The following is a 24131-nucleotide window of genomic DNA, read 5'->3' as shown; positions in this document are numbered from 1 at the left end:
GGAAGCTCCGCGAATTAGGGAACTCGTCTGGTTTGGTAGCGCTCATACTTCGAGTGACATAGCGGCCTTTGCCACAGAGGAGATGCAGCGTAGCGATCGTGATGCGTCCCCATCATTTCGTTATTTTTGCCATGAAACACACTCTGTCTCTGGCGACACTATAAACTTCCGCGTGCGAGCTGCGGATGCACCATCATCTGAGACTGCACACCAATGGCTGCGTAGACAGTGGAAATGCGTCTTGATCATGCGTAATAATTGTTTTCACAATAAAAACCAATATATCTATGGTTTCACTCTAGCCCCTAGCCTTCTACTAAGATATGCCGGATGCTGACTCCATTTGCTTTTGGTATAGGCTCCAGAGCAGGCTTTTCCGGTTTTTTCCTCGGCTGTCACCAACGCCTGTAGCAGAATATGATACATTACTAATATATTCAAACGGTATGACGAGAAAATACGAAGATGCAGTGCACATGTTGAAATGTATAGGCGCTGACAATCTAAGAATTACAAAGAAGCTTCCTCCAACTCTGAAACAGAGCCGAGTCTGCTAGACTCTACTCACAGCTTAATGATTTTGCTCCTGTAACGTAAATTCTCTGTATACTAATTGCAAAGCAGGAGCTCTTTCAAGATAAAATGATAGCTAAGGCTGAGAAGTGATATCAAGATCACCCATAAAATTTGTCCTATACCTTGAGGTTTCATTTCGAATGCAGGGTCAAAAAGACCACTCTGTACGAAGAAAACAGTTTTTTTCTTTTCCTTTTTTTTTGGGGGGGGGGCAGCAAACCACGTGACGTCCGGCTAATAAGTGAACCTGTTGGGCTGGTGCATCTGTGCAAATTATGTTCGAGTTGGACAGCGCACATATAATCTTGTAATTCTAGCGTTGTCATCGACTGTAACTGAAACGGAGCTTTTGTGAAGGAGTTCACAAAACGCTAAACCTAGAAATCCGTCACAATTATTTGCCTTTATATTCGTTCTTTCTATCAGAAAATATCATTTACTGTTTAGGCTTATCCCGTACACCATTCACAAGCTATGCTCAAGTGCCAACACCAATTTCAAGGTACTCACAAAGGGAAACGTCATCGAAGCAATGTCACAAGCACGAATGTAAAGTTTCATGCCGGCGGTGCGAAGAACGCTGCGTACACAGAGAATTCCGGCAGCAAGTAAAGATATTTAGGGATTCTATGCCCTATTCCTCACAAGAATACATGCCCGTTCATGGAAAATGGAAAAGCATGTCCACAAACGGCTGCTCTATAACTTTGATGAAGACAACATACTACAGCTCTTCCGAAGGCCTGGGACCGTGTGGGCGGGGACGCCAAGCGCTGCGCTCTAAATATCTTCGCAGTCTTTTTTAAGCCTTTCTTGGGAGTTCCTGCTAAGTAAGCTGTGCTAAAAACCACACAACTATTTGTTACTCATTGCTGATGTTTATTTCTGAGACGTTACCTTATAATTTGTGTACTAATATGTTATACATATTGTTCTGACTATGTATAGTATTTAACCTCGTTGTTTCGACTGGCGATTGTACGTATATGTATCAAGTGGTATTGATAATATTGTTCTTACTGATAACCTTTTTATATTCACCTCAATATTATACGAAACGCAGCAAAGACGAGATGGACAGGGTGCCACGGAAATTTCATCAATCATTGAATGCAAATGCCAGACAATAGGTATTACTTTGGAAAAAAACATATGTTTGATATAAAGTACACAAACACAGAACGCATTTATGAGGTAGTTGTTCCTTCAGCTATTTCAAAGCACGGTTAAGGCCACATACCTAATACGTGCCCCTTATTAAATTCTTTTCTTTAGGCTACAACAGTGTAACTGTTGACAGAGGCGCAGCGAAGGCGTTTTCACGAAGGCACACACCCAAACAAGGTGGTTATTCCTGCTTTCTAGATTCAGATGTTCCCGTAGTTGCTAAGTTTATCGGCACATGAAAAACGTAAACACCCTAATCCCCCTATTTAACATCCAGTAATACTCTATGGAAGTAATACTGCACAAATTCGCCGACTCTCATGTCGGCGGCGTTGATGACAAGCCTTGCGCTCTTTCAGTGTTTATGCTCGGAAGAAGGCTTCCTGGGTCTGCTCGTGACTGCTCTCACAGTAGAAAGTGTCCGCCGTGAGTTAGGAGTTCGCGACTGCATGTCCGTGACTTCAATCCATACTGTTCACCGTCCAAATAAATGTAGAACAGAGCACGTAATTAAGAAATGGTGGGGTTTTATGCGCGCAGACCACGATCCGACTACGAGGCACGCCGTTACGGGGACTTCTGAATAATTTTAACAGCTTGGGCTTATTCAACGTGCACATAACGCACGATACACGAGCGCTTTTGCCACGGCGGCCGCATTTTGATGGCGGCGAAATGCGAAAACACCATTGTACTTAGATTTAGGTGCACGTTAAAGAACCGCACGTGATTATATTTCCGAAGTGTCCCACTACGACGCGCCTCATATTCAGAAAGTGGTTTTGGCACGTCAAATCGCATAATTTAATTTTTTTAAACCCGCGCTTTCGCATTTCGCCCCCATCGAGATGCGATCGCTGTGTTCGGTATTTGACCCTCCCACCACGTGTTTAGAAGTCTAACGCCCTAGCCACTTTGTAACCAGGGAGAGTAACAATAAAATTCGTGTAGAAAAAAAATTACCTTACAAAATTGTATAAATGCCAGCGCATTGACAAAGTGACTCTGAGATTGTTGCAGACAAGAACTTATCCAAGTCCAAACTTTATTAATAAGCTATATCCTGAAAGAGAGGTACCAATCAATTGCGAGAAGTGTAATGGCATCATTACTCTCGATCGCATGCTTTGGCAGTGTCCTGTGACTTTCACAGACTGTGACAAAGAGAGAGACTGGTGGCGGCGAGTCCTACACAGTGTTCTTTTCAATCAAGTACGGGCCGTGCAGAAGGACCACGATACGGCGGTAAGGTTACACCTTACTGTCCCAACGTGGGAGCCGCCTGCGTCAACCTCAGTGTTGATCTTCAGGACAATAAATAAAGTTCATCATACCATACCATACCATTGACAAAGGGACACAAACAGAGCAAGAACAGCGTAGCTTTTAGCTACCATCACCTTCGTCTTTGTGAAGTGTTCATAAGGTTTCCTCGGCAAAAAACGCATAGGCTGTGTAATTTGCAAAATTCTTAAAAACAACGGAAAGTGATTTTTTTAATGCCCCCTTAAATATTACTTTGTACCTCACTGCATATGGGCGGTACAAAGAAAGGGTATAGGTCTGTGTACCGCACTTGTGCAGCCTACCACATGGAGCTTCAGCTACTACTTATGACATATGGGGGCAAGAGTAAACAGGCTGCCAGTTTGAAATTTAAATTATTCGACGAAACCCGAATGCGATTTCGAAGCACGCCGTAGTAGGAGTCTCCACAATAATTTGGACCAACCGTTACGGTCGGGATCAAAGCAGCTACGTCATGCTCAGCAGCTGAACTACATAGCAACTGAGCTACCGCAGATAGTTCAGCATAGAATATGAGAAATATCATTCACCCAATAAAATACCTCCTAATTGAGGAAGCGCAGATGTCATAAGCTGAGTAATAACGTGAAACTAACAGGGATATTAGGACGCGTCGTTGGAGAAGTTCATTCATAGTGTAGAATAAGTAAAAAGCGCAAAAAAGACAAAGACAAGGCACAAAACAGCACGAACCCGTGTGATTTTTCCTTCCACGTCCTTGTCTTCTGGCGCTCTTTTAGGCAATAGGCAGCGTGTATTACATAAGGCTTCGAAAATTGATGAAAACTGCACAGGTTCTTTTCTGTTACGTTTGAGTTCACTGGAGAGACAAACACTTGCGTCTTGAAAAACAAAATTCGAGCCTTGAAAAGGTAAGCTTTTGGAGGATGAGAAAGCCTTTTCTGATTAGCAGGAAGTTGGCGAGATTGGCATAGTTTTCAGGGCAAAATGTACCACTGGTTAGCGCACCAGCAGGTTCACCTTTTCTGCCGAGAGAAGTCTGTTGGCATATTGAATCCTTGTAACTCATGCACCAGCTGTCATTGCTGCATTGACTTGTGCTTTTGAAGTTCGAAGCGACTGCTTTCATATAAGCTGTAATGTTAACGTAATGTAATGATATATATACAGTAATATCTGTAATAATGTAATGATACACATACGTATTGTCTGCTCTCCCCGTGAATCACTTCGCGTGTAAGGGCGCAGTTTTAGTAGAAAGCGTGCGAGTAGAGACGCGTGCACGTTTTCTAGCTGTAACTTGACAGAAACGCAGAAGACACCAATTTCCTATGCAAAGAAACTCACGTGAACGCTTATCTTTTCCATAGCGCCATGGAAATGGCATTCGTCTCTGCCCTGAGGTTGTCATTCTAATCTGATGATTTTTCGTTATTTGTCACATCGCTTATAAAATGTCAGAATAGAGTAGCGGAGCCATATGTGCTTATTTTAGAGGATCCGGCATTATATATGCATATCGGAGCAAACCATTCTTGCAAAGAAATGTTTTATGTTTTTAAACACCTGAATATTAAAAATCATAGGCCTCAACAGAAAAATGGAAATCTCCTTTCCGTATTTTCTCTCGACAACACTTTCTTATACTGCATCATTCTTTCCAGAAACAAGACTGGAGTGAAATTGAAAATTCTCAGTATTTTATTAGATACGGAACGGAGTGACGGGTCATCCGGTATCCGTCGGCTTCTACAGAGTCATCTAAGAGCGGGATTTTGTATATGTTGAAGCTATCGGCGCCAAATGAATCGTTTTCCAGAGATATTGCATGGTGTGTGGACTCTGGAGATACTGTGTAATTGGGAACACATATGATTTTTATTAGCAGTTCTTCGTGCGCTTATTTTTAAATTTGCGAAAGCAACCAACTGATCATCTGTTGGCCACAGCAAAAAGAAGGCCAGAAACCCTCCAAAAATTAATGCAATTATGTGGTTTTACGTGCCGAAACCACCATCAACTTATGCGGCACGCCGAAGTAGAGGACTGCATCAATTTTGACCACCTGCGGCTCCTTAACGTGCACCTAAATCTAAGTACACGGTGCTTTCGCATTTCACCCCCATCTCAACGCGGCCGTAGTGGTAGGGATGCAATCCCGCGACCTCGGGCTTAGCAGCCCAACACCATAGCCATTGAGCAACCACGGCGGGTACCAGAAGCCCAATGAGTGAGATCCGGAGAGGGAAGGAGGAGTAGATAAATAGCACGCTTTCAGCCCTTCTTGTATACGTGGGTGCATATTTTTGAGAAAGAAAAGCTGTGTTGCACTGCAGAAAATACAAATGCTACTTGTGTTCACAAGAGCCATAACCGTAGAATCATTTTCGTAGAAGCGGGATGTATAAAGTCATTCATAAAAATATAAATGCTCACCACTTTGGTGAAAAAAACATTTTTTTAAAGAAACTATTGGAAGTAAGTAAGAAATACAGCAATATGCTTCATAATGTCCAACGATATTTTGCTGCGAATCTAAATATATTGGCAAAATACCTGTTCTTTGGCAGCGCGCACATTAATGTGGTTCTGATTGCATGAATGAAAGCAAATGAATTTTAGTAGGGATTTAAATTCTCAGAGGATACTACAGAAAAAAGCATTTTGGTGCATTCCTGTGCGGCCTACATTTATGAGCGAAGATGACTTAAATGAAAATGGGAATGCGATGGGTCTGGCTGTTCGGCAACAAATTCTTGTCATGTATATTCTACGATTCTTGTCATTCACATTTCTACGAGAACGTGCTAACTTGTTCGTACCATGTTATATGCTTAACTGAAACTTGGGGTTGCAACGACGCAGTGTCCAAGATTTACTTTCCACCGCAATACACAGCTCATCGATCTGACCGCATGTATGATGCGCGCGTTAAATACGGCGGTAGTGTGCTAATTGCCGTCCGGAACAATCTTAGCGTTATAAGGCGTGCGGACCTTGAGATTGTGTCAGAGACTGTGTACCTTGAAATTCCTGTTAAAAGCGGCAATAACTTGTTGCTCTGTGCAGCCTTAATCTGAGTAACGTGCAGTTTTCTGGCATATGAGTAACTTAGTTGAAGTGATTGATGCTGCAAAATACAATGTTCTGGTAGCTGGTGATTTCGATGTTCCGTCTGTCGTTTATAATTTTTCTCGCACGACATCCGTGCCTATATCATCCCCTCACTGCGATGCGCTTTTCTTCTTTATCAAATTTCTTGGATTAGCCCGGTTTCACACGGTTACAAATTCCGCTGGCAATGTTTTAGACCTAATTGTGGCTAATTTCTGCGTTGCTGATTTTTCTGTTGCTGTTAGCCGTTTGGTTCCTTTTGACCATGGCATGTGCCGCTCGAATTCGCAATTTTTCTAGACGCGATTCATGTGTTAAGCGAGCCTCCTCGCTCATTTGTTTTTTTCCAAACGGCGACTATCTATGTCTTTGCCACTTCTTGAATGATGCCGACTGGCCGGAATTGTACCGTGTCATAGATATCAACAAAGCAGTTAGCATCCTTACTGATGTAAACTGTGTTTTGGAAGCCTTCATTCGCGGCAAATAGTTTTGTCCTGCTCGCTATCCTACGTGGTTTTCTAAGGAAATACGCGGTGTAATCCGTAAAACGCTAAGGTGCCATAGGAAGTTCAAGAAAATCATTGGAGTGTTACGAAAATATTAATGTCTTGCGAAGCCAGGTGAAATGAGTAATGCACACAGAGAGTGATGCATACGATGGGTTTGTCGAAGAGCGCGTAAAATGTGATCCAAAACACTTCTGGTCCTCAGAAAGAGATTACAGTTCTGAGCGGGCTGAGATTTATGTCATAAATCATCCATCTCGTGGCATTCTTAGAAACTGCGATAATATTACGAATGCATTCGCTGAACGTTTTTCCTCAGTTTTCCCAAATACAGCGCATGCTCCTAGCTATGGTGACTGCCTGGATAATTTCAGTGACCACTTCAACATTTCAAGTTTTACAGAACATGATATTGCGGCGGCTGTAAGATGAAACCAAAGCGTTCTCTTGCTTACGACCGCATGCGAAGTTTTGTTATCAAAGGCTGTTCTTCGATTTTTTAATAATAATAATAATATTTGGGGTTTTACGTGCCAAAACCACTTTCTGATTATGAGGCACGCCGTAGTGGAGGACTCCGGAAATTTTCACCACCTGGGGTTCTTTAACGTGCACCTAAATCTAAGCACACGGGTGTTTTCGCATTTCGCCCCCATCGAAATGCGGCCGCCGCGGCCGGGATTCGATCCCGCGACCTCGTGCTCAGCAGCCCAACACCATAGCCACTGAGCAACCACGGCGGGTGCTTCGATTTTTGTTCCTCTCCTTACGCGCACCTTTATTCTTGTTTTGTGTACAAGTGTCTTTCCTTGATGTTCGAAGAATGAAATAGTTGTGCCAGTTCGTAAAAGTGGCAGCATGAGCGACGTCAGAAATTATTGTCCCGTGTCACTCTTCTCTCCGTTTGCAAAAGCGTTTGAAATAGCTATGTATACACATCTGTAGTTTTTCTTTACGCATGATATTAGTGTATACCAACATGATGGCAACTAACCTTGTTTCTTTCCTTGATGCTACAGGACCCGCTTCTTCTAACCGACGACAGTGAGACACCGTATACTTCCACTGGTCAAAAGCATTTGATATTGTTTCTCATGATCTTATTCATAAACTCTTCAGTTACGGCGTTAGTACTAGCCTATGCACGCTTTTTCAAGACTTCCTGTCAACTCGGTTAATTTATTCTCGCGTTGGTGCTAAGTACTCCTTGCCTTATGAATCAATTGCCAGTGTTCCGCAAAGGTCGATCTTAGGTCCATTATTTTTGAATATCTTTTCAGTAACCTTAAAGAATGTTTGTGTTGTTCACGCCTACTTTTATGCGCTAACCATATTAAACGTTACCGTGAAATAGAATGAGAAGAGCATTGTGAATTATTACAGGATGATGTTAATTCTATTGCGAGGTGCGGCGCTTCCAACTTTTTGCGCATTAATTCAACTAAGACACGTGTTGTTTCCTTTAATTGCAAAATGTGCCCTTTACTATACGAATACTGACTTGACAACTTTCCTTTGAAAAGAGCGAGTTGTACGCGTGACTTAGGAATATTGGTTGAATCTCGGCTAAATTTCGAAGAACATGCTTCAAGCATCGTTAATGTATCCTACAGGCAGTTAAGCCTCATGTCAAGGTTGACTAAAATGTTTGCAAATGTGGACTGCGTTGTTGTCTTGTGTTCTTCTTTTGTCCGCTCGAAATTAGAGTTTAGTTCCGTTTTATGGAACTGCAATTATTTGACTGTGTTCAGCGACCCTTCATTTGTGTCCTGTACGGTCGATTTCTCGCACGCCGTGTATTTTATGCTTATGAGCGTATACAGTGCATGTTTAGTATTCGACCGCTAGAAATAAGACGGAAATACCGTCATTGCTTATTTTTGTATAAACTAATTCACGACCACTCCGCGGTTACTGTCAGCTGTAGCGTTCTGCGTGCCTCTCCCTAACCTGCGTAATTTTAGCATTTCCTACGTGGCTTCATCTTGCACCCCTAACGCTATAACATGTCTTGTAACACAACAAAATAACTTGCGTGATCATCTTCATATATATAGTTGTACTACCTGCTCACTGTCTGACGTCTGTCTCCGAATAATTCAATTTTTTGTTGCACTTTGTACCACTGTTGTTTCAGCAGAGGAGGAATAAACTTTATTTGTGCACAGCAGATTTGAGACCTAGGCCTCTACCTAAATGACGGCCTCGAGCCATTGGGCCCTGGCGGCATCTTCGGCCGGCTGGATTGCCTTGAGTTGGCCTTCCGGTGCACAGCTGAGCAACGCGGTCTCCCACTGCTCTCTGGTCTTAATTATTTTATTCTGTATGGGTGTACGAGGACAAGCCCAAACCATATGTTGTAGGTCCGCCCTTTCTTCACAGAATCTACATCTATCCGTGTAAAGGTCGGGGTAGTAGCGGTGGTAGGCCACCGGGTTCGGATATGTATCTGTTTGTAAGAGGCGCCATGCCGTCGCTTGCCGTCTATTTAACGAGGAGTGTGCCGGGGGGAAATGGGTCCTTCCCAATTTATAGTGTTTGGTGATCTCGTTATACCTGGTCATCCGGTCTCTCTCCGTTCCCAATATTTGTTGCGTGTCACCTGCTCGGCCTTTCAGTTCTCGAGCCAGGTTGTGCGCTATTTCGTTCCCGGGAAGGGAATATTGTTTCAGATATTCAGTTTTTTTGTTTTATGTTATTTATGTATCACAAGTGCACCAATATTAAGGCGTAAACATGTTCTTGGGCACTTTAAAAAAAGAATAAACATAAATTAATAAATATAAACATAAGTGGTCGTAAACCAATTACGGCTGGAGCTCCGCGTGAGTTGTGAGGAAGCAGACGCTGAAACACGTCGAAAGAGTAAATTTAAATTTACTCTTTCGAAGTAGTGTTTACAATATTTACTTCTGGACAAGGAATGAATACCGCGCAGGAACTCCCGGCTGGCTCGAGTGCAGGGTTATCCAGCACTTCAAATCAGTTACGACAAATGATGTAGCTTCAATGGCAATCTCGGAGTTCAATGTGTGGGAGGCTGTTGCCAATTTCGAATAAGAGAGGGCGCTACATACATTCAAACGGCAGTGAGCGAGGATTGTTAAGCGAGTCTGAGAGTTGGGAAAATGTAGAAAAAGCTAAGTAATCATGGTATGACTACATTTTATGTTGATTGAGGAACAATACATTTTCCTTTTCTCTCCTCGATTTTTCACCATATGTTGCTACGTATAAACTAGATGTGTTGTGCCAATTAGCTGAAGTGGATTTCAGCAGCCCTGGCGCCTGTCATGATTGTATTCACTAAACTGCATCTTTGCACTAGGGTTGACAATAGCGATGAACGAATGATCCATTATTCGATTAGATAAATCCCGCAAAACGAATAAACTTCAACGATGTCTACATATAATTTAATCGGCTTAATTGATTAATCGTTTTCGAAAGTTTGACAGGAATCGCGCGAAAATTACGGAATTCTATTGCAACGGCGGCGCACAAGCAGTGATTGTTCGGCTGAGGTAGAGCGACTGTCGACTGTTTTTCCGGTTGACGCCGAGCCCAGCGGTTCCCACCTCTTTCCCCACAGGCCACCACGCCGGCCGAAGCCGTAGGTTTGAAATGCCCTCGTCATTCAAGTGGCGCTACATTAACCCAGTCGTCGGTCGTCGAGCCACTCCCAGTTCACAAAAAACGGGGAATAGGATACGCGCCGGTTTGGAGCATTTATTGGACAGAGCGATGGAGTCCATGCCGATTCTAGCAAATCTTCAGCATGCGAGCATATATTCTCGCATGCTGCTTGTGTAGCCTTTCCAAGAAAGTGTCGGTTTCACCCAAATATCCAAGCCAATTGGCACTCCTTCGATCTGCAGGAAAAGCATGTGATATAAAATATTAAACAAGTTATTGTCTTTTTCACTGCGCACATCGCAATTCCTTGCATATTTGAGTTGGACTTCACCTTTCACTACTGCCATTTTTCTTATTTCGTCTTTGGCTGTACTGTACAGGGATTTACAAGTAACATATTTTTTATTTATTTCTGCACAAAGTGCAACTTTCTAAAATGCATGCTTTATTTCTTCAAAAGCCACGAGTACCAATTATATTTAGTCTTTACGACTTTCAAGATTATACTTTGGCAAACGCTTAAAAGCTTGTGTTTCCAACTTGGTTCCGCCTCTCACACATTAAAATAGAGTCCTAAAAACATAGGTAACTCTGTGTGAACCTTTTAGACCAGGAACATTTTTGATTAATCAATTAATCGATAAACCCTGCATGAATATCCAATAATAGATGAAAGGGTAACATGATGAATCGCTATTCACTAATGAACTAAAAATGAATCAACCATCCATGCTTTGCACAATTTCATCTTTCATTGTATTTATTTTTCTTTATCCTAACGAAGCGGGCCGAGACAGGGATAGCGAAAGATCAGTTGTACAGGCAGAGGAAGTTAGCCAGAAATACAAACGTACAGCTTCCACCATACATCACGGAAAGGACAAGAAGCACGAAAAGAAGAGCACTTGCAGTAAAGTAGACAGATGGGGGGGGGGGAGAAAAGACACATTACATAAGTAGCCACATAAAAAGAAACATGGGAGTGTGAGAGTCGCTCAACAAGGTCGCTTGAATAGGGCAAGTTCAGTACTACCTTAGTCACATTTCAGCCATTAGGGCAGAGACAACATATGTAACATGTACATCTACATCTGGGATAGTACTGGACAAGTGTGTCTGGAACGTGCGTGAAATTTTAGAGCAAACCTCCGAGGCGCCCATTCCTGCATTGACCATCCGCAACGGCGTTCCTCGTAACCAAGCGAACGAGCGCAGCGAAGGATGAAAGAGGGAACGCGGAGTGCTACGGTCGATTAATGACAGCGATATCGAAGACAGCTTGAGGAGGAATAAGGAGGAGGAGGGCACAGTGTAACCATGATTCGAAAAGCGGAAGTGGAGGTTATGGGGAAAGGATGAGAAGGAAAGTGTGCTGCCCCTACATACGGGCTCTGCTTCGACGATGGCTCCGAAATGGATACAGAGTAGCACGCGTCAGACTTGTGGAAGCAAAACGCCACATGTGTGAATGTCTTTCTGCGGCTGCTATGGTGAGCCGCGCCCACATGTTTCGCACGCGCAGCCTCTCACGATCTCCCGATTAGAGAGGCAGTCGCGCTGCCCTTCGCTAAGGTTGCAAAGTGCCGCAAGAGACAGATTGTCCACGCCAGCCATGCCACTCATAGCGTTGTGTTTCCACTTTAACCCGTGCACCTACATAATCATAATGCTATAAATTAAGACGCGTAATAAAAACATGCATAAAGCTGCGCTCATATTTCGCATTAAGGAGTATCGTAGTCGTCGGTGAATACTTTTTGGCCAAAAAATTTACGTTACACAAAAGCACGGAAACCGTACGCTAATTCCTATTCCAACACTTAGGGAAAGAAATCCAAGCAGTGTTAATATAGGCATTTGATCAGTGAATAATTTGTCTGCATATTTTCTGCTAGGTAGCAGGACGTTAGGTAATCCCGTTGAAAGAATTGTACATAGTCGAAATAAACAAAATGTATAATGAATGAATGAAATAAAGTGTACAGGACACTACGTCATACGTTATCCTTTCGTATTTCACAGGTTCATTGCAAGCGACAAGGCAAAAATAATGCAGCGGCTCTTAACCAATGGCCCTACGGCAGTATGGCGTGCCTCTACTTGTGAGAAAACAGCATATCAATTGTTAACTCAATGACTATTTATACGATAATAGCCTGCCACACACTCGCAACCGTAGAAAAATTTCTGACAACAAATTATGTTTACCATCAGGGCACTGGTGCTTGCCCTAGCGGCCATATTTGTTCACATATGTTAAACTGGCTCTGTTGTCTTACCGTCGTTCTATAAGCATTGCCATTTTGGCAGTTTCAGGGTCACAATAAATATATTTTTAGCTTCAAACTGTCAGTTCACGCTTCATCGTCACACTTGAAGAAAAGAGCGCTACGAAGACGCGCACTAAAAGAGGAGCATGTACGACGGACATGTTCTTTTAAGCCTCTTGTATTCCGCGTCTTCGTAGCGCTGTTTTCTTCAAGTATGCAAAACGAACTCGCCCACATCAAGCTTCTGCTGCTTCATCGTCACCTTTAACATGAGCAGAATGAGTCTAACATTTCGTGCCCACCCTAATAATGTAATGGCACTAAAATTAACTTTACTACTACATTTATCGGAGATCTACTCAAAAGAAATGCATTGCTACACCTTTACCCGTGTGTTTTCCAGAGCTCGCCTTAAGTCCGCTATTTCTAACGTGTTTTCTAAAAACAACACAAACTCTCTCCCAATACCTGCGTCTTCCAACCCTGAAAACTGCGATAACTACTTGGTGATGACAAAACAATTTACATAGGGAAGCAGAGAAAAGAAACAATTCTCCTACCTTGTAGACGAAATAGTAGCTCTCCTACATATTTCATGTAGACTCATCTCCTATGATTTCTAGAAATTAGTGTTGACGTTGTGATTTTACAGATGGCCTCGTAGAAGCGTGACCACGCTGTTTTCTCTCGAGGCGGCGAGGCACACTTTTTAGATTGGCGATTCTTTTGCGTGGAGCATTCTTGCTAGCTAGCTCCAACGCAGCCTTTGATCTAGAAGGACCAGCTCCCGGATTTGGCTCAGGAATCGGAAATGCAGTAGCACATGAATGTCTTGCCTTTTCCGTTGCAGTCAAAAGAAGTGCAAAGCCAGCTACAGTAACAAAAATGAATCTTAATATGGTCTTCATACTGAACACACCTGCTCACTGGAGCGATGTCATTTGCGGTATAAAGAGCCTATACAAAAAACAAGAATAGCGACGCAACGTAAATAATGGTGAACTTTTTTTAATTTTTTATTTCATCTCTAAAGCCGCGTAGATAAATTTTGGTCGCTCCACTTCATTCCTTTGAACGCTCACGGTCCAAAAACAATATGATACGGATTCTAGAATAAAAACACGTATTGTGCTGCAGATTTCCTAGGCTGCAATTGAAATCTCTTCGAGCAGCCGTACCATATCGCAGTGCGCTCGTACAACAGCTCGCACTTGTAACGAAACAAATGCACTATGAAATTGTCTATTTACCAGCACGAAATGGTTATTAAGCTTGGCTGTTGCGAAGAAACGTTAAACAATATACCGATTTTCTTACACTATGATGCATCTTCTACTGCAGTGATCATTGATGATAGTTATTACCAATAACTATCTGCATATCTAATGTATTTGTCCATAAGAAAGGGTAACTCGGTAACACACGGTGTCATTTCTTTTGTGTGGGTAAAAACTGCTTTGAACGCCAAGCGTGCTCTTTTTTTCGCCCTCTATCCAAATCGCCTCCAACTGGTATATGTTGGTGCCATGCTTCAGTTACCCGACTTTTTAGAACGTAAAATTGTTACAATCACTCTCCACAGTGCTGAGGGAGGCTTTGTTTGAATTTCCAGCAAATCCAATGTCAAGGTATTGCTATGTTAATGGCATGCTTATCTCCACGCCTTGTCATTGCCACCAAATTGTCCCCAACTTACAATCTAATTATCATTGCTGAACGGGTCGCCTGTTCACATGGGGAAGGTCAGCCAGTCATAAACCAGGGCAAGGTGTACCTTGGCGAGGTTTAAAGGGACCTAATGTAGCATTGGAGCAACACGTATTATGTAGTAATGACCAATTTAAATATAAAAAAACACAAATAAATATGACAACAAACCAATTTGAGCTATTCTTATGACGGATCCAAAGCACCAAACCACGATACAAGCACAATGCCGTGCATCCTCTATACGGCATTTCTGCAAATTAAAAACCATTTAGTGTTGCAATCGCCATTATAAGCGAGCGCCAGCAATTTCGCAGGAATGTAGGGTGAGTGATGCAATAACAACGCACTCGCTTGATTTCTGGCCGGCGGCCGCATTTCGATGGGGCGAACTGCGAGAACTCCTTTGCACATAGATTTAGGTGCAGGTTAAAAAAACCCAGCCAGTTAAAATTTGTTGAGTCTCCGACTACGGCGTGGCTAATCGTCGGATCGTAGTTCTGGCATGTAAAACCCTATAATTTCTTTTTTACTTTTGATTTGAAAGTCGACGACCATGCTCACCGACATGTGTGTGTTGCTTTCTTTTTCTTGGGCAGAATTTCGCTCAGTGAAGAGGAAATTCCTAGTGACACTATTAGCCGTATTTGTTGTTTTCACTGTCACTAGAAAGACAATATCTATATGTATTTTTCAAATAAGAGCGTTCCTCACCCTGCGCACAGACACTGAAAGCAGGAAAAAGCATAAAAATGCACTCAGTTGATTTGTTCTGTAGAAAAAACGAGGATGTTTCCCATTAGAAAGAGAAGGTTCCGGTGTTTTCTATAGGTCTTTATCACACATGTCAATATACACATTTCTTCGGTTGTCTCAGCGCTTCAATAACTGTGCAATCCTTTGAATCAGTGCCCCGTCCTTATCAAGGTAATACAGTGTCCTATGTTTAGCGCTCAAGTGCGCAGTACTTTAGCGCACCTCTCAGCGCCTAACTTATGCGCGGCTCTCCTGGCCTTGTACATTATTTATCACCTTCAATTGGACTTCATATTTTTGCCAACACAGTGTTTGCTTATGAATCCGAAAGCATTATATGTCTTACTACGCGAATATCGGCGCCGTCGGCATGACCAAAAGATGGTACAAATATGGCCGACAGCGCAAAGAGTAAAAACACATCAAGAAATGCTCTTATTGACGTTCAACTGCTCAGAGAGGCTCCTGTAAACAGAACATATTACGGACTTTCAAAATAAATTTGTTAAATTTCTCTCTTGTCGAGAGTTGAACGCGGGCCTCCGCGTTCTGAGGCTAGCTCGCTTCCCGGGCGCCACGGTGGTTCTACGGTTCTGCTTGGCCGATGGTGTTTCTAGTGCTTGCGTTCATGAGCGCCTTCCTGACGTTCGCAGGTCTACAAACGTTACAATGCTTCAGGATTTCTGCAAGTAAGCGGGTTTTAGGTATCTCTGCCGATTATTTTTTCTTAAATTCAAGTAGGAGCTTATAAGCATAGTTCGTGTGTGTCTAAATGCCTGTCATATCTTTGTGCCCATTTAGACTCGCACCATTAGGTGAAATATAAGCGCCATGTTTGTTCAGTTCAGCAAGGTACTATTGGTTCTGCCACTTATTTAAAATCGGCGCTTCCTCGTTCGTATGCATGTTTGCCTTCGTGCCTTGTTTTCTCCGCAGGCTCCACGAATGCTTGTCTCCTATTCTTTGACATTTACATTGTGCATTGTTTAAAAAAGCTGCGATTCTTGAATTACTTTTTATTTTTCAATGTATTCTGCTGCTGGGGCAGTGTAGCGATTTGTGCAGTTTTCGCTTGCGCACAGGTGCTGTCTGCTGCATCCGCAGTGTTAAATCCATGCGTCTGCACTGTAGGGTATGTTCGCAGCATATTGTGCCCTATGCAACCTGCAACGCACAGCTAGTGACGCAGACACGTGTAAAATGGAAGAAGGTGGTTTAAAAGCACTACCATGACAATATTAAAATATCAAGTCTGCAGATTAATGTTAAGTGAAGGAAAAAGTTCCCGCAACCTTCATACCTTACGCCCAAATATACCTGCACAAAAGCGCTCGGTATGTATAATAAGGCAATTTATTTTAGTCTTACAACAAGCATGAGAGAATAATGCAGCAAGATCTTCAAAAGCTTCAGTACCAATGTACGAATCGCGAAAACTGCCGTAGCCTATTTCTTCTTTTAGGGCGCTTGTTGTAAGTCTTTCACTGCACAACAGTTGTAGATATTCTTAAAGGACTCCTAAGCCCCGCCATCGGGCATGTTGAGCAAACACAGACCTCGGAGAGCACGCGCTACTGCGAAGATCTCAGGCACATTGTGCAGTACGCGCGGCGCGTGGAAATCGCAGGTGGAGCGCAAATGCACCTTTCTCTCAAACGCTTTCTTTTCAACAGAAGTTTGCTCTTTCTTCTTTCCGGGGCTACTCTATTTATTCATATACCCGATTTCCATAGATCGCTGCTATTGTCTAGTCGCTGACATCCAAAAAGAAGGCTGTTTGGATCGGTGAGCTTCTTCATACGGTTACTGTGGATATTTACAGAGGCAGTTTAATGAACAGGCTCCAGTGAGTGAAAATATAAGTGTCGAATTTCGATAAGAATTAAGCACTCCCCGAAATACCACTAAGATGCTGTCGCCATCGACCGTCTGGAAACGCTCGTCCACGCCCACCCGCCATAGGGATAAAACATTGACCACAATGTTTGTGAATGTCACAGCCGCATACTCTAAAAGAAAATTACACCCTTTGTGTTGTATCTTGCCGCACAACACTAAACGTCATCTGCCTTGTCCGCATTTCCTTTCTTTAACGCTGCAAGCCCGGCACTTCCCAGCAACGAATGACATGCGCATTATCAGCATGACATAGCATTCCCGACAGGAGAGTAGTCGGCGCGGCGTTTTCAAGAAAGGAAACGGAAAAGGCAGACCACGATTATTGTTGTGTGAAAGATATACACCTTGAAAGAGCGTAGGTTAGGGCGTGTTGGTATTCCATAACTGAGGTTTTTTAGCGCACGAGAAGGGACCAAAGACAGTGGCGAGACGAGGACACAGCGCTAACTTCCAACAATAGTTTTATTCCACAAAGCGGTACACACATATATATAGGTAACACACACAACCGTACGCATGCCATATGTACTGATTTCTAGTTAAATGAGACAGCAAAGAGACATGTGTTATGGAAAGTTAAGATCTTATCAAAGATGAAAGAACGACCATGCATAGCCAAAAATTTTTTTGTAATTGCAAGATTAAAATGTAATCTCCATCAGGCCACCCTCTGTGTCACGTTTAAAAAAGCGAATTCTTTACTTGAAAGATCTATGGAAGGCGCGCTAACACAAGCGCTCCCTTAACTAGCAATCTTCGCCGCTTGAATAATCTCACATGTTGTTTGCGCTGGGCTTCTTCCTATCACCGTGCACTGTTTATAAATGGGAGTGCACCCATGCTTTCTGCAGTGAAAAGCCAGATGCCCCACTCCCCCACTTCGCACATTGTTTGCGTGTTCACGCAACCTGTCATTTAGGCACCTTCCTGTTTGGCCGATGTATTTTTTTGCCGCACGACAGGAGTAGTTCGTACACGATATTGTTCTCGCAATGAACGTAGCGTTCCTTGTGATTTGTGTTCCTTGTGTTGCTTGCGTTCCTTGTGATTTGTGTTCCTTGTGTTCCTGAGGCTTTTAGCGCACGAGAAGGGACGAAAGACAGTGGCGAGACGAGGACACAGCGCTAACTGTGTGTTACCTGTATATATGTGTGTACCGCTTTGTGGAATAAAACCATTGTTGGAAGTTAGCGCTGTGTTGTCGTCTCGCCACTGTCTTTCGTCCCTTCTCGTGCGCTAAAAAACTTCAGTTATGGAATACCAACACGCCCTAACCTACGCTCTTTAAAGTTACATTTCTAGTACATCGGGCTCTGTTTTGTGTTCTACGCTGCATCCATCCATACTCATCACAGTCATCTCAGCAGCCTTTTGCAGGGCACGCATGCTCTCGTACTGTCTAAGGCTCGACCAAATGCCGCCGGACGTGCAACGCTTGTGCGGGGACCTTGAACCCTCCAGAGGACATGGACGAAGAATTTGCAAGATCCTGAGGTCAGAATGCCTCAGACAAGCTCGGCTTTACAGGGACTTGCTGCACGCAAGAGTGCTCCTTCAGGCAAATCAACCTGCAACAAAAAGGAAGAGGTGGCGAGAGTACTCAACAAGAATTGACGACAGTGTGGAAGCCCTCTGGAGACCTCTGCTCAGGCAGCTACGGCCAAAACAGAATCAAGAGGAAAAGAATCAAGGGAACCGGAACAATGCAGTCCACATCGAGGGAGACATACAACTGCCTGGGTATGTGAGAGACACTATGAAGCTGGGACCAAAATTTGCTGTTGAACCTAAACTGTCTGCTCCTGAACTCTTAACCTTGGTTAGAGACGTTTCAAAGTGCGCTCAGGAAAATGAAGTAGGAAGGTGTATCTCAGTAGGTGTGGATGTTGTGTCGCGAGCTAAGCCATCCAGGCCAGTCGTGCCCTTAAAACGTGTGAAACATTTCCTTCGCGAAAATAGCTTGGCACTGCTTCCTGCAGATAAAGAAGGTGGTTTTGTGGTCATCCCACATAACTCGTTGAAACAGAAGGCAGATGAAGCTTTGGATTCAGTTTTTCATAGCAGGAAATATGTCTCAATTGCGAAGGTGAAATTAGAAGCTAAGAAGCTTTGTCAGAAATTAAACCTGAGTAACCTGGTCCGCGAAATCGAAAGTAAAAAATCTGGCAGCCTTGAAATGCTTTTTTCGATCAAAACCCATAAACCAGAATGGTCACTGCGTATTATAGTGTCGGAAGGGGGAACTTGGCAAAAGTCCGTAGGGCTTTTCCTTCAACGCAAGTTGAAATTGCTTGCAGTGAATGATCCTTTTCTGACCAAAAACTCAGAAGAAGTAATAGGGTACCTGAAGACGCATGTAGGCAGCAATTTGAAAGCTTTCTCTATAGATGTAAAAGATCTATATTATTCACAGCCACATGATGAGTTATTAGTATGTTTTCAAGAGGCCATTGATGCTTACGATGAAGTGAAGTTTGTAAACACCATCTGCATATCTACACAGGGTTTTCTTGAACTATTGTCCATGTATCTATGCTCGACGTTCTCGAAGTGGGATGGAAGTGTTTATCTTCAAAAACAAGGGATTTGCATTGGTTCCTGTATTGCGCCAGTATTAAGTGACCTTTACCTTGCTCGTGTAAACAGGATACTGGATGCCAAATTAGAAAACTCAAATGTAAAAAAGGTGTATAGGTACGTTGACGACTACCTTGTTCTTCTCGATCCAAGCCCTAGCGGGGAGGTTTGTCTTGATGTCACGCAAGTGCTAGATCTTTTCAGCAAGTGTTTACAACCGCTCACTGTCACGCGTGAAACGCCACAGGATGGTACTTTGCGATTTCTCGATCTAAGAATGTTTTTGAGGGACACCAGCTGTGCTGGGCATATGAACCAAGGGCGAAAAAACCGCTACTGCCATTTACATCAGGCCACTCTAAGTTGGTTAAGAGGGGGATTGCAAAGTCAACCCTAATGAATGCTCTTCGCCGCTCGTGTCCTCACAAGTGTTTGTCCAGTTTTATGGCGAAAGTAAATCGCCTGAAACAGGCCGGTTTCCCGCAGCACATCATCACAGCTGTGGCCGAAGGTCTCCTTAAGACCACAAAACGCGGACGATAGGATGGGGAGTCTACTTCACCGGAAAATGCGATAGTGAAGCAGAAACGCGCAATCATACCGTACATCCATGATATCTCGCACAGACTGAAGAAGATTGGCAGTAACGCAAATGTAAGCGTCATCCTTTCAGCGCCAATCAAGCTGTCCAACTTGTGCAAGGCCAGCTACTGTGGTTCTGAGAAGCCCAGTTGCCGGACAAATCACAAGCAACGCTACGTTCATTGCGAGAACAATATCGTGTACGAACCGAACTACCCCTGTCGTGCGGCAAAAAATACATCGGCCAAACGGGAAGGTGCCTAAATGACAGGTTGCGTGAACACGCAAACAATGTGCGAAGTGGGGGAGTGGGGCATCTGGCTTTTCACTGCAGAAAGCATGGGTGCACTCCCATTTATAAACAGTGCACGGTGATAGGAAGAAGCCCAGCGCAAACAACACGTGAGATTATTCAAGCGGCGAAGATTGCTAGTTTAGGGAGCGCTTGTGTTAGCGCGCCTTCAATAGATCTTTGAAGTAAAGAATTCGCTTTTTTAAACGTGACACAGAGGGTGGCCTGATGGAGATTAAATTTTAATCTTGCAATTACAAAAATTTTTTTGGCTATGCATGGTCGTTCTTTCATCTTTGATAAGATCTTAAATTTCCATAACACATGTCTCGTTGCTGTCTCATTTAACTAAAAATCAGTACATATGCGCATGCGTACGGTTGTGTGTGTTACCTTTATATATGTGTGTACCGCTTTGTGGAATAAAACCATTGTTGGAAGTTAGCGCTGTGTCCGCGTCTTGCCACTGTCTTTCGTCCCTTGTCGTGCGCTAAAAAACCTCAGATATAAACCCCAAAGGATGTACCTTTGTTAAAGAAATTAAATTATGGGGTTTTACGTGCCAAAACCACTTTCTGATTATGAGGCACGCCGTAGTGGAGGACTCCGGAAAGTTAGACCACCTGGGGTTCTTTAACGTGCACCTAAATCTAAGTACACGGGTGTGTTCGCATTTTGCCCCCATCGAAATGCGGCCGCCGTGGCCAGCATTCGATCCCGCGACCTCGTGCTCAGCAGCCTAACACCATAGCCACTGGGCAACCAGGGCGGGCGTGAACCGTTGTCTGAGAGTGTAGGGTCTCGCTCATTCCAATTAGTTTTGAATATTGCCTGCAGCCCCGTGACACTTAAGACCAGACTACACGTACGCTCGCCAGTACGCGCTCACTCCTGGTCACTTGTATATAGACGCCTTGGCAGACCTCGCCTGAGAACGTCTATAAAACTTCGAGCAGGAAAACTGCGCCTTCCACCGTGCAACGGGAATAAGGGTAGCGGTGGCGTCGTGAACAAACGTATACGACTGAGAAGTGGTGCCGTCAGAGTCAAAACTCATATCATAATCATTAGATATTGTGTAATACAGCCACTGCTGAAGCGGCTGGTGGGACTGCTAGCACTGCCCGATCGCTAGTTTCGGGTGTTTTGTTACCGCCTTAGGGGCGGTATTTCTGTGTAAAGTAGTATACCATGACCACAGTTATCTTTAATACGTCTCCTTGTGTCTGAGAGGCCTCAAGAAAAACCATCAGACAAGTAATCTTACATGGTTTATTCTCAATATTTAATGAAGCAGTACATGTTCACAATTTTCGTATAGGTAAGCTGGACTGATTGCTGTCAGTCGCTTAATTTCCAATATAGGGAAGCACAGATAACCATCCATTTACTGGCACTGAAAGCTGAAATCGAGCGAATTTTTTCCCATGGTGCTCGCAGTGCAGCTTAAAGAGACTGACAGCCAATTTTCACGGAGCCTATTCTTTTTAATGCAATGGAAAGCTTACTAGTCAGAATGTCTCATCATTAAGTGGTAACTCGAAAACGCCGTCGAGTATTATTTATCTGAATTTTTCGATGTGCAATAAAGATGCCGTCATTCGTTGGAAGGAAGCTCAAAATGTGATAGGTCAGCGCGATTGCGAATATACGCCGGCAGTAGTGCGACGCAGGCGACAAGTACGGCCGGAACTGTGAGAAAGTTTTATTTTGTTTATCAAGTCGGCGTTCCTCCGATTCGTGTTTTCCCAAGTGTTTCTGCGATAATAAATACATGTTTTCGTGGTTTCTTGTCCAACTGCAGTGGCATTTAACCAGTTGAAACGAAACCAATCCGACCGACAGCGAAACGATTTTTGCTCGTAATACGCAGTTCAGCATGTTGCCGTAACCACGCGTGCGCTGTTGATTTCCAAAGGATAGAATAAGGAGCAACCGTCTAATAATATAGCAACTGCAAGTTTGAGCAATAATTGTGTTGTGCTCGATAACAGTAGACTTACGTACAGTAATCTCATAGACTACATCGGAAGTAAGGATATTTCATCGCCAAACATAGTTTTTTACTGGTTTTTGAGACTTTATTTGCCAACTTAAAATTATAATTCGTACTTAAATCGCGAACAGCGTGCTGTATTCTGTCACTATATATCATCGTCATTTCATTTCTATCGACGTCTCACAACACGTTTTGGCCAGTGTTCGGTCGCTTTAAAACAAGGAGAACGAAGCTTCAGACAACAATACACATGCTGGGCTACCTTCGTTCTGTCGTTGCGCACAGTGATGCTTGGCGTGTTTCGCACTATACATGTACAGTCCGCATTCCAAGATTTCTGCCAGATTATAAAAAAAGAAGGATAGAAAGTGCTCGGCGAAAATATACTGTCAGTAATTGAAACTGGACCTGCACAGAGCCATTACTTTCATGACACATTGGCGTGAAGCACATATTGTATGGAAAAAAAACTAAACGAAAGAAAACGTTGTGCTAAACTTTCTGGCACATATCGTCTGCTCTTGCTATTTCTGCTGCACATTTAGTGTTCAGGTGCAGCAGTAAATGTTTGGCACGAGTAGAGTGCTCGTAGGAAAGGAAGGAGCTACAATGCTTACACGGACTTGTACAGAGAATTTGTGAGTACACCGAGGACACTAAATGAACATGAAAGCAAGCCGACAAATGCTCACAGATCCTTGTGCAAAGAAATATACGGTTTAGTGTTAAAAAAAAGTTGCGGTTTCACCCTAAACGTGAAGCATCGATGCCGATTGCAAAATAATACTTTTACATAATAAGAACAGTAATAAAGAAGGGCTACGGCGCTAAGCAGACGACTACCTAGTCAAACAAACGACATATACGGGCGCCTTGTTTGTTTTTAACTTTCTCTGTGTCTGCTTAGTGTCGTAACCTTTGTTTTCTCGTCATGAACCATCTAACTCAGCGACAAGTTTTGATATAAAGACAGCAATTTTACCCGCCCCATAAAAATGCAAACATTCGCTTACTAACTAAATCAGCCAGCCTGGTGTCAACGGCCATAACCAAACATAATCACATCAGACTCGATGAGTGGGGACATTTGCTGCCAAAATGCTGGCGTGAGGAAGCGCAATAGAATAACCGAACGAAGTGACCTTCATGCTGTCTATCGCGATAACACAAACTGAGGGGTGAGAGCGCAGTACGGAAAATGGTATCAGTCGCCGGACGCCTGCACTCTGCCAGGCAGCAGCGAACGAAGAGCCTTTTGGCTGTCTATTGCTTCAACACAAACTGACCGGCGAGAAAGCAGCACGGGTAAAGGTATGAGTCATGACATTCGTGCTGTTTACCGCTTCAAGGCAAACTGAGAGGCGAAAACGCAGCACACAGAAAGATATGAGCCATCAAAGCGCTTAGACTCCGCCTTCAAGGCAGGTCGCTTTGAAAATGTGGCGCGTGCAGCCGCGGATTACGCAGTACAAGGCCGATCCCTCTCCCTCCTCTCCCCCCTGAACCTAGCCCACAAGGGAAGACAGCGCGCTTACTTTCCTTTGTCATCCTTGGTACGGGCGAGATTGAGCCGCTATGGTCGGCTCCGCTCGCGCGCTTTTGCTTGCACATACGGTGTGCGGTGACGGTGTTATCGCCCTTGGACTTCATATTGTTTGCGCGAACGAGCTATTAAACACTGAAGGCTATTTCCAATGTATATTTAGAAAAGCAAATGCAGCGCTGGTCAGTTAGGTCGAGAGATCGAAATCCACGAGGAGTTCTTCTTCGTCGGAGCA

This window comes from Dermacentor variabilis, chromosome 10 (assembly GCF_050947875.1).
Source record: "Dermacentor variabilis isolate Ectoservices chromosome 10, ASM5094787v1, whole genome shotgun sequence".
NCBI classification, from domain to species: Eukaryota; Metazoa; Arthropoda; class Arachnida; order Ixodida; family Ixodidae; genus Dermacentor; species Dermacentor variabilis.
Note: the sequence above shows the minus strand (reverse complement) of the source record.